Source organism: Gordionus sp. m RMFG-2023, chromosome 1 (assembly GCF_954871325.1).
Source record: "Gordionus sp. m RMFG-2023 chromosome 1, tfGorSpeb1-WG-v2, whole genome shotgun sequence".
Classification (NCBI taxonomy): domain Eukaryota; kingdom Metazoa; phylum Nematomorpha; class Gordioida; order Chordodea; family Parachordodidae; genus Gordionus; species Gordionus sp. m RMFG-2023.
In genome coordinates, this window is record NC_088775.1 from 66,640,328 (window position 1) to 66,651,118 (window position 10,791).

Below are 10,791 nucleotides of genomic sequence, written 5' to 3' on the forward strand. Positions count from 1 at the left end.
TATTCTAGTGAATTTTTATGACCTTTTTATAATCCATTTTATTTTATCAAAATTATAATTCTCGTAATTATGTTTATCATCATTTTATTCCTTTATAAATTATGATTCTCATAATTATGTCTATCATCAATTTCATTCCATCAGAAATTATGATTTATGATTCTCTTATGTCTATCATCATAATTGTGTCTATCATTGTTGTAGTATAATAATATATATTAGAATCCGGGAGATAAAAAACCCTGGAAAAAACCCCTGGAAAAAAAACTCCGAAATTTTTTTTCTAATTTACTTAAGATCTAATAATATCGGTATATTTTTATTTGGATTTAATAAGGTATAAATTAGTATTTTAGAAAAAAATATTATAAAAATATAATTTAATAATAAATTTTTTTAGGCCCCATTTCATTACTTAAAGATTACTCATATACCCTCCATAAAAAATGCTGATGTTCAAATTGGTACTGGGAAAAAAAATATCCCAGTAAAATAACCCATGTATTACTTATTATCGTAAAAATTATTTGCTATAGTAATAAATACAATATCCATCCTTAATTACTATATTAAGTAGACTAAATTTGACAAAATTTGCAATAAGATCTGTTTATTTTATTGTTAAATCATTATTATGTATATACAAATTTAATAATTTAGAATAATTTATATATGGGTTGACATAGAATATTGAAGGAAATCTCCCTCATAAAATCTGGATGGCTTCGCACCCCATCACGGTATTCCTCGCAAAGTTTCTTTAGCCGAATCTGGGCATTGTAATCTGCGATTTTGTTTTCGGTGTCCAACTACCTACACCCCATAATTCAAGTTAGGTTTCATCGGCAGCCACCTCGCATTTCATTTTTTTAATCAATACCCATATTGATGGGTGTTTATTCCCAACCAGATTAGAAAAACGATGATTCCAACCTTACAATTCATTAAACGTGCGTTCTTCGTCGGATAGAGTGCTCTCATTCACGTTCCAAGTTTCTGGAGGAAATCTAGGCCCAATTCGACATGTCTGGGATTGTGAGCTTCATGTGACCTCCCTTGATACTCCATTAATGTAATTTTTATCGAAATATTCAAGAATATCCTTACCATTGCTCGGAGTAACCGATCTAAGGAATGCCATTGCATTGCCCATATCACATAAAGGAACAAATTATAAGCCGTCCATCATGCCACAAAAGAAGCTTAGGGCTTCATCGGTTCTGTATTGGCTTTCCAGACCTAGCTTTTAAATTTTTCTATGGGTAATTTGACACAAATGGTAAAAGCATCCTCTGATTATGATGTGATCTCCTAATTGAAAAAATAAATATAAATAATTTAACATATTAATAATCATACCAATGACAGTTTTAACTGCGCTCATATCAGACTTTTCGAAATCCATGTATATATATAATGGATCAGGAAATCCGTTCTTGACATTTAGACATTATTACTTCGAATATTTTTTCGTATTTTGTGTTTTTTTTTGGAGTTTGATTGTTGCATTCGCTTATAAAATTATTTATCAATATTAATTATTGCTAGGTTATACTAAAAAAATTAAGTGAAAATTAAGAAGAAAAAAATTGAGAAAAGATCAGAAAAATAAAGATTAACAATGACTTAAAGCAAAAATGGGAAGAAAAATATAAATTGAGAAAAAAATTTAAGAAAAATTGACAAAAATTTTTTTAAAAAATAACAATTTTCTTTGTTTTTGAATTTTTTTTCCAATTTTTTTTTTCTTGGGGATTTTTTCCATGAGGTTTTTTTTCCGGGGTCTTTTTTCCGGGGTTTTTTTTCCCTATTACCATATAGATATATGTAGATGAAATATAATATTATTTACAAAAAATGTCAATCATAATTATTGATTTATTTTTTATTTTTTTAATTATCAAGATTTATTCATTAGTGAAAAATTAGTGCTTTGATTTTTGATAAAATTTTAATAAAAGTGATTCTTGGATTATTCTTTCTCAATATTATTGTTACAATTATTAAATTGGTGACAGGATCTGAATTCTAATTGGGAAAAATATTTGAATCGAGAAAAACAAAATTATAGGACGAGGTTCCTAAATAAGATCATTTGTATTCGAAGAAAAAATTTTACTGAAGAAGATCATTCGTATCCGGATTAAAAGGTTAAAAAAATTTTTTTCTTTATTTAAATATATTTTTGTACACAACGCAGTGGTCTAATTTTAATGATAAAATTTTTATTATAAATATTTTAATGAGAACATGGTTTATTTTTTTTATTAGTAATCATAGATTCTACTTTTAATAAGATGCAAATTTATAAGAATAATATTTTTAAAGTATTTAATTCGAGTTTTGATAAATTGGATGTGACCAATTGTGTGGTTACAGCTTTAATTTTTTTCATCTTATATATTTTATTGATTTTTATTATACAATTAATTAAGATAATTAAGAAGAAATATTTTACAAATAAAGTGAGTAAGTTAGATGATTCAAATGTTGTGGATGTGAATTCTATGACATCTATTAAATCTTTAGATTTTTCTAAAGATATAAAAAATAGTTAGAATTTGATTTTACTTGATATTCAAAAAATAAATAATTCCAGTGGGAATGAGAAATCAAATACTAGTGAAGTACCTATTATTGGTAAAAAATATTATGATGTCAAATGATATAAATGAGTTTAAATTCATTTATGAGTGAAATTAAAGAGCAAATATCCGAAATTGTGTTTGATAACCTGTGAAGGTTATAAAAAGTAATGGTGTTACTAACAATGTTAAACAAAATGAAAATGAATGTTTAATTTCAAATGATATCAAAGAAATTAGAGAAAATTTAAAAAATATTTCTAATGATATAGATATAATTAAAAATAAAAATCATAATTTTAGTGAAAATTGTGATATTTGTGGCCGAAAGGGTCATAGTGGTAAAAATTGTTTTTCGCGTGATCAAAAAATTAATGAAAATGTGAGTGTAAAAATTAATGATAAAAATGATATAATTTGTCATCGATGTGGTTTCTCAGGTCATATAAAGAGAAATTGTTTGGTGAAAGAAGCAAATTTTAAAGATGGTTTTCCAAAGAGACCACCAGTATTGATAAATCCAGTGGTTCATAATATAAAAGATCCTATTATTCAAATCTAAGTGAAAAGGATGTAAGTAATAAGGATTATGACGGAATGTTTTTCAAGTGTGAAAAAATGGGTTATGTTGCTATGAATTGTGTTCAATCCATGAGTGAAGTGCCGTGACTATATGATTTGATAGAGAATCATATAAAATTTGAAAAATCATATATTAATAATAAAATTTGTAATATATAGTGTTGTTAAAAATAATTCCGATATTTAATAAAAAAAGTATTGATATTCATAGGCCATTAAATTCAGAGTTGAATTTAGGCATGAATATTAATGATATTAATGATAATTCAAATGTAAAAAATATAATTCAAATGATTAAATGAATAAAATTTTAATGATTGAAAGAGAGGTTAATCAGTGTTCATGTCCTCGTGTGAATATAAAATTTGATAGACAAAATATAGAAATGTTGTTTGACACTGGGGCAAGCATTTCAATAATGTCTAGAGCAAATTATAATATTGGCCTGAAGGTACACTTGAGAAAGAAACAATGTGTGTTAGACAATTTGATGGGTCTGAAATTTTGGTTTTGGGTAAAACTAAATTAGGAGTGATTTTAAATGATATAGCATTTTTCTTGATTTATGGGTGGTAGAAAAAAATGTAGAAACCATTATGGGTTGGGATTGGATTACTAAAATTGGTCCCATAAATAATTATTGGAATATTTTTACAACAAATAGTGATTTGATATTAAAAAATCTAAATGCAAAAATTATGACAGATAATGTCAGAAATAAAATTCATGAAATAGAAATATCAGATTTAATAAAAGAGAAGGGAATCTCCTTTGTGAAATTTCCGATAAATTAATGGTTAAATCGGACGGTTTGAAAATAAAATTGAAATTAAGGAGAATCAAATTGTTGATTTAGAAGTTATGAAATTGAAGAGAATGTGTGAAGATATATCTATTTTAATGGAGAAATATGGTATAATATTTGAAGACAATTTGGGATGTCTTAATGATTATAAAGTTGATGTGAAATTAAAAGAGGGATTTTCAGCCATTTTTTTAGCATGTCGACGAGTTCCTTTTGAGTGGAAAAAGGAAATTGAAGATGAATTGGACCGTTGGGTCAAAGATGGCATTATTATTCCGCTGAAATATAGTGAATGGGCGACACCATTAGTTGCAGTGAAAAAGCTAATAAAAAGTTGAGGCTATGTGCTGATTTTAGAGTAACTTTGAACAGATGAGTTGTTGAAGTTAAATATCCATTGCCCCGAATTGAAGAAATTTTGGCTAATTTAAAAGGTGCAAAATATTTTTCTAAAGTTGATTTTTCTTCAGCTTATTTACAGTTACCTTTATAGGAGGAAATTCAAAAATTGTTAACAATAACTACTCTTAAAGGATTATTTGCATTTTGCATGTTACCTTTTGGATTAAGTGTGTCAGCACCTATTTTCCAACCTACCATGGCATCTAGGGTTAGAAGGTGTATTTTATTATATGAATGATGTGTTGATAACTGGGGTGACACCAGAACAACATAATAAACGTCTTGAAGATGTTTTCAAGAGAATTAGTGATAAAGGCTTGAGGGCTAGCAAAGAAAAAAGTGTTCTTGGTGTAACCGAAATAGTGTATTTAGGTCATCAAATTAATGGGGTTAAAGTGAAACCTCTTGATAAAATTTAAAAAATATATTTAATATGAATCAACCAAGTAATAAAGCTGAAGTACAATCTTTTTTGGGCATGGTAAATTATTATCATCGTTTTGTGGAGAATTTTGCAAAAGTGGCATCTCCATTGTACGATTTATTAAAAAAGGGGTTCATTTTGAGTGGAAATTTGAACAACAAAGTGTTTTGAAATTTTGAAAAAGAAATGATGAAAGAACCGATTTTAGTATGTTTTAATAATAATTTAGAAATAATTTTAGCCGTAGATGCATTCAATAATGGTGTTGGAGGTGCTTTATTACATATAATTGATGGTTTAGAAAGACCAATTATTTTTTTTTCAATAATTTTTCATGAAGTTTAAACTAGGTATTCTGTTATTGAATAAGAAGCCTTAGCGGTTATTTTTGGGCTAACCAAGTGTAGTGAATATTTGATCGGTAAATAATTTGTGATTTATACTAATCATAAACCATTGATTCGTTTGTTTAAAAAAGATAACAAAGAATTAATGATGTCTCCGAGATTACAACGGTGGTTGTTGCTTGTGGGAAGTTTTAATGTGGAAATCAAATATCGGCGAGGGAAAGAAAATAATTTGCCTGATGTGTTGTCTAGATTAGGATCGGATTGTGCAGATCCTGAAATAATTGACAATATCATTTTAGATAGGGAGGATGCATTAGTGTGTAACTTATCTGGGAAGATCTTAAATTAAATACTTTGAGAGACAAAGATTTAAGTCAATTTAAATTGTGTTTAATGGGGAAAAAATTGGAAAAATAAACAAGATTCGTATAAAAAAATATATAAAGAATTATTAATTGTAGATGATAATGCGTGGAAATTGTGCTGTAATACCATGTAAATTGAGATAAGATTTTATGTTTATTACATGTCGGTCTCAAGGCCGAAATAAAATGAAATCATGGGCTCGTGAATATGTTTGGTGGCCTGGTATGAATTTGGAAATTGAAAAAATTACAAATTAATGTGTACCATGTAATACCTGTGCCGCATGCCCCGTAAAGAAATGGGAGGTATATGGCCAAAGTCAAATCAACCGTAGGAAAGGGTTCACATTGATTTTTTTGATTTGGATAAAAAAAACAAATTTTTAATTGTGGATTCTTATTCTAAGTGGATTGAATATGAAGAAGTTCATGGGTTAACAACCAAAATTGTTATTAAAGTATTACAAAAATTGTGGTCTAAATTTGGGATTCCTAAAAACATTGTGTCCGATGGAGATCCGGCATTTATAAGTGAAAATTTTAAACATTTTTGTACTTCATTGCAAATAAAACATGTGTTGGCTCCACCATATCCTCCTAGCTTTAATGGTCAGGCTGAAAGAATGATAGCCATAGTGAAAAGTTGGATTAAAAAAGCCAAAATAGAAAAAAATGAAATTTGGAAGGCTCAGTTGTATTATATTAATTCTAAAAATAAGGAGGGTTTCTGTAGAATTGTTTTTGGGTCGAAGGACCAGATTACCTTTCAATTTTCTTATCTTAAATTAAAGGGAGGTGTTATTATATTACCCTGTGAAAAAAACAATATAAAGTTTCCTGTGGGACTTATCTGGAGTTTATTGAATTTTTTTGACGCAAATGGGTATAAATATAGGTTGTAAGCATGTCAAATTAAAATTTCAGTGAAGATGTACTATAGACAAGTGACAATTGTCATAATCGTTATTTTTAAAGTTTTTTGAATTTGTTTAATGCAAATGGGTAAAAATATATATTGTGAACATGTTAAATTTAAATTTCTTGATGAAGTGTACTATAAGTGACAAATGTCATAATGGTCATTTTAAAAGTTTTTAAATTTTTTTTGATGTAAGTGGGCTAAAATAAGTATTGCTAACATGTTTAAGTAAAACTTCAGTGAAGATGTACCCTAGATAAGTGACAATTGTCATAATCGTTATTTTTGAAGTTTATTTAATTTTTTTGATGCAAATGGGTATAAATATAGGTTGTAAACATGTTAAATTAAAATTTCAGCGAAGATGTACTATAGTTAAGTGATAATTGTCTTAATCGTTATTTTTAAAGTTTTTTAAAAATTTTTAACGCAAATGGGAAAATTAACGCAAATGGGTAAAAATATTTATTGTAAATATGTTAAATTAAAATTTCATGAAGATGTACAATAGATAAGTGACAATTGTCATAATCATTATTTTGAAAGTTTTTTGGATTTTTTTTTCGCAAATGTGTAAAAATATATATTGTAAACATGTTAAATTAAAATTTCATGAAGATGTAGCATATAAAAGTGACAATTGTCATAATTGTCCTTTTAAAGTTTTTGTGAATTTTTTTGACGAATGGGTTAAAATATAGATTGTAAACATATTAAATTAAATTTTCATGAAGATTTACCATGGAAAAGTAACAATTGTCATAATCATTATTTTAAGTTTTTTGAATTTTTTGACTCAAAAATGGGCAAAAATATAGATTACGTATATGTTAAAATAAAACTTCAATAAAGTTTTATAGATAAGAAGCAATTGTCATAATCGTTATTTTTAAAGTTTTTTGAATTTTTTTGACCCAAATTGGTTAAAATATATTGTAAAAATGTCAAATTTAAATTTCATAAAGATGTAGGAAAATGACAATTTACAACCTTGAAAAGAACGAAGGAAGTAAAACGTGCGAGTAAATAAAAATATATTTTATTATTATTAACTGTTTCTTTTCTTTTACACATGCTATATATATACTATATAAAATTATAATATATATGATTAAACTAAAAAACAAAAAGTAAGGTTACGAAAAATAAAAAGTAATATAAGTTGAATTTGAATTCATAACAAAAATAAAAATATTATTTGAATAAATATAATGAATGTACTTTATATAAATTAAAACATATTACTATTAAATAACCAATATTTTAATTTATTAATTCCTATAATGTAACATTCTCCCTCTTCTACAAGCCTTCCCATAATTTCATCTAAGAAGTCATAGAGAGTTTGTTGTTCAAGTGGTTTATCGTTTTGGTTGTCAATGTTGCATAAGTCATTAATCGTTGGCTTGTCCAAATCGTTGGTTTGTTCGTTTTTGCACGTTTTTGTTTAAATCGTGAGCTTGATATCCATATCGAATGTTGTCCTTACAAATCATGACTTCATATAGCTTGCTTGTAGTGCTCAGTTGTTATTATTATCATTTTTCAAAATCGTTATTATCATCAGTAAGTTGCGAATAATAAGAAATAATAGTTCATCATAATATAAAAATAAGTGAAGAATGATAAATCAATAAGATTGTTATATAATATTTTTAGCGTTTTAATTTTTCGCGTTTTAATGACTTCGTTTTAGTGTTTAATTAATTTTTGCGTTTTAGTATTTAATTTATTTTTATTTATTTTCAATCTCCGAGGTTAAATTATGCAAATAAAATATTATTCACATTTCCCTCTCTTTAAATAAAAAATTTAAATTTCACACCCTAGTTTTAATTCAAAAAGTGTTATTTTTAATAAAAATTCTTCATAAGATAATTTTTAGAAAATGATCTCATCACATCATTTAAATATTTATCTAAAATGAAGATGTAACATAACCACTTGTCTTCAAAAACTTATTTCAAAAACATTTTTATCATATTAAGTATTACTTATAAGGGTTATTTAAATCAATCATGTGATTTAAACCTCATTCATATGTTTTAATTACATTTTAATATATATAAAATTAAAGTTTTATCTTCTTGTTTAAGATATTTAATGGTTTATTTTTAATTATATCTAAGAATTCATCTTTAGGTTTAGTTAATTTACAACAATTGGTCATCATTCAAGAAATCAAAAAAATATCAATATTTCACTAAGAAATTAAGTAAATAATTTTTTTTTAAGGCTTTTTATGTGTTCAAATATATCCATTATGATTTTACATTTTAGTTATTTTAATTATTTATAACATGCCTTTATTCCGGCATAAGATCTTAATTTATAATAACTTTTCTTCTTACGTGGATTAGAATAATAAGTAATCATCATTGGTCTCACAATATAGAATTCATAACCTAACGTTCAACTTCCATATTGGTTCTTTCTAGGTTGCCACATTAGATTAGGTGTTGGTCATCATCTTGTAGTCCACCACCCAGAGCCAGGACACCATGAAGAAAGAAGCTTTTTGCATGAAAGAACGTGCTAAGGTTTGATTCTTGGTCATCTCAATAGATTAGGTAATCATCTCAGTAGATTAGGCATTGGTCATGTCAATAAATTAGGTAGTCATCTCAATAGATTAGGCAGTCATATCATTAGATAAGGTCGTCATCTCAATAGGTAGTCATCTCAATAGGTTAAGCAGTCATCAATAGATTAGGCATTGATCATGTCAATAAATTAGGTAGTCATCTCAATAGATTAGGCAGTCATATCAATAGATTAGGTAGTCATCTCAATAGGTTAGGTAGTCATCACATTCTAGTCCACCACCCAGAGCCAGGGCACCATGAAAAGAACGAAGGAAGTAAAACGTGCGAGTAAATAAAAATATATTTTATTATTATTAACTACCTTTTCTCTTTTTACACATAGTATATATATACTATTTAAAATTTTAAAACATATTACTATTCAATAACCAATATTTTAATTTATTAATTCCTATAATGTAACAAACCTATATTTAAATTTGACATTTTTACAATATATTTTAACCCATTTGGTCAAAAAAATTTAAAAAACTTTAAAAATAACTATTATGACAATTGCTACTTATCTATACATTTCACTGAAGTTTTTAACATGTACGCAATCTATATTTTTGCCCATTTGCGTCAAAAAAATTCAATAAACTTCAAGAATAACGATTATGACAATTGTCACTTGGTACATCTTCACTGAAGTTTTATTTAACCATTTTAGTAACACTTATTTTAGCCCATTTACATTAAAAAAACTTTAAAAATAACGATTATGACACTTGTCACTTTTATATGTTACATCTTAATCGAAATTTTAATTTAACATGTTAAATATACATATTTTTGTACATTAGCGTCAAAAAAAAATCTAATATGTTTAAAAATATTGATTATGATAATTGCCAGTTTTCCAAGGAACATCTTCATTGAATTTATAATTTAATATCTTTACAATATAAATATTATTTTACCCTTTATGTCAAAAAGTTTCAAAAATATTCAAAAATAACGAATATGACAATTGTCACATTAAGATATTTTCGTTAAAAAGATCATATAAAATAACATAAAAAAGATATAAATATTTTTAAAATAATTATTTAGAAAAAACCATATCTTTTAATATACTAAAAAAATCGATAATTTTATAAGATGGTTAAAAAATACTATAAAAGATTTAAGATTGTTTATTTATAATGAAATTCTCAAAAGAATTCCTCAAAAATGAATTATTTACAAAGAAGATTTAAAATTTATATATATATTATAAGGTAAAATCTTTGTTGATATTGAAGATAGAAATATCAATAACAACTTAAACGATTGAAAGATGGTGGTTAGACAAAAAATAACATTAAAAAAGTCCAGGACGGGCCGGTCCTGAGTATATAAATCACGGACTATGTCTAAATATTTTTTAAAAAATCCTTGCCAGGCCTAATTTTTTTTTTTTGAAAATAGGATCCTGGACGAAATTTTTCATTTTAAAAATTTGGGCCATGCAAATTACCTCTGCAGCTATCTGATATTAATATTTAAAAAATACCAAATTTAAAAATTCATAAATAATACTTAATATTAATATAAACCACCTTTAAAAATCCTTAATAAAAAAAATTAATTAATATTTACATCAATTCTATGAAAAAATAAAGAAATAAAAAATTTTGAGTTAATGAAAGATTATTTATCTAAATATCTTTCGCTTAAAAGAAAAAAATGATTTATATTTTAATTTATATTCCTATAAAATAAAATAACATTTAAAAACAAAAAAATAAAATATTATTAAAAAATATATATGAAGGGTATAAATAATAAT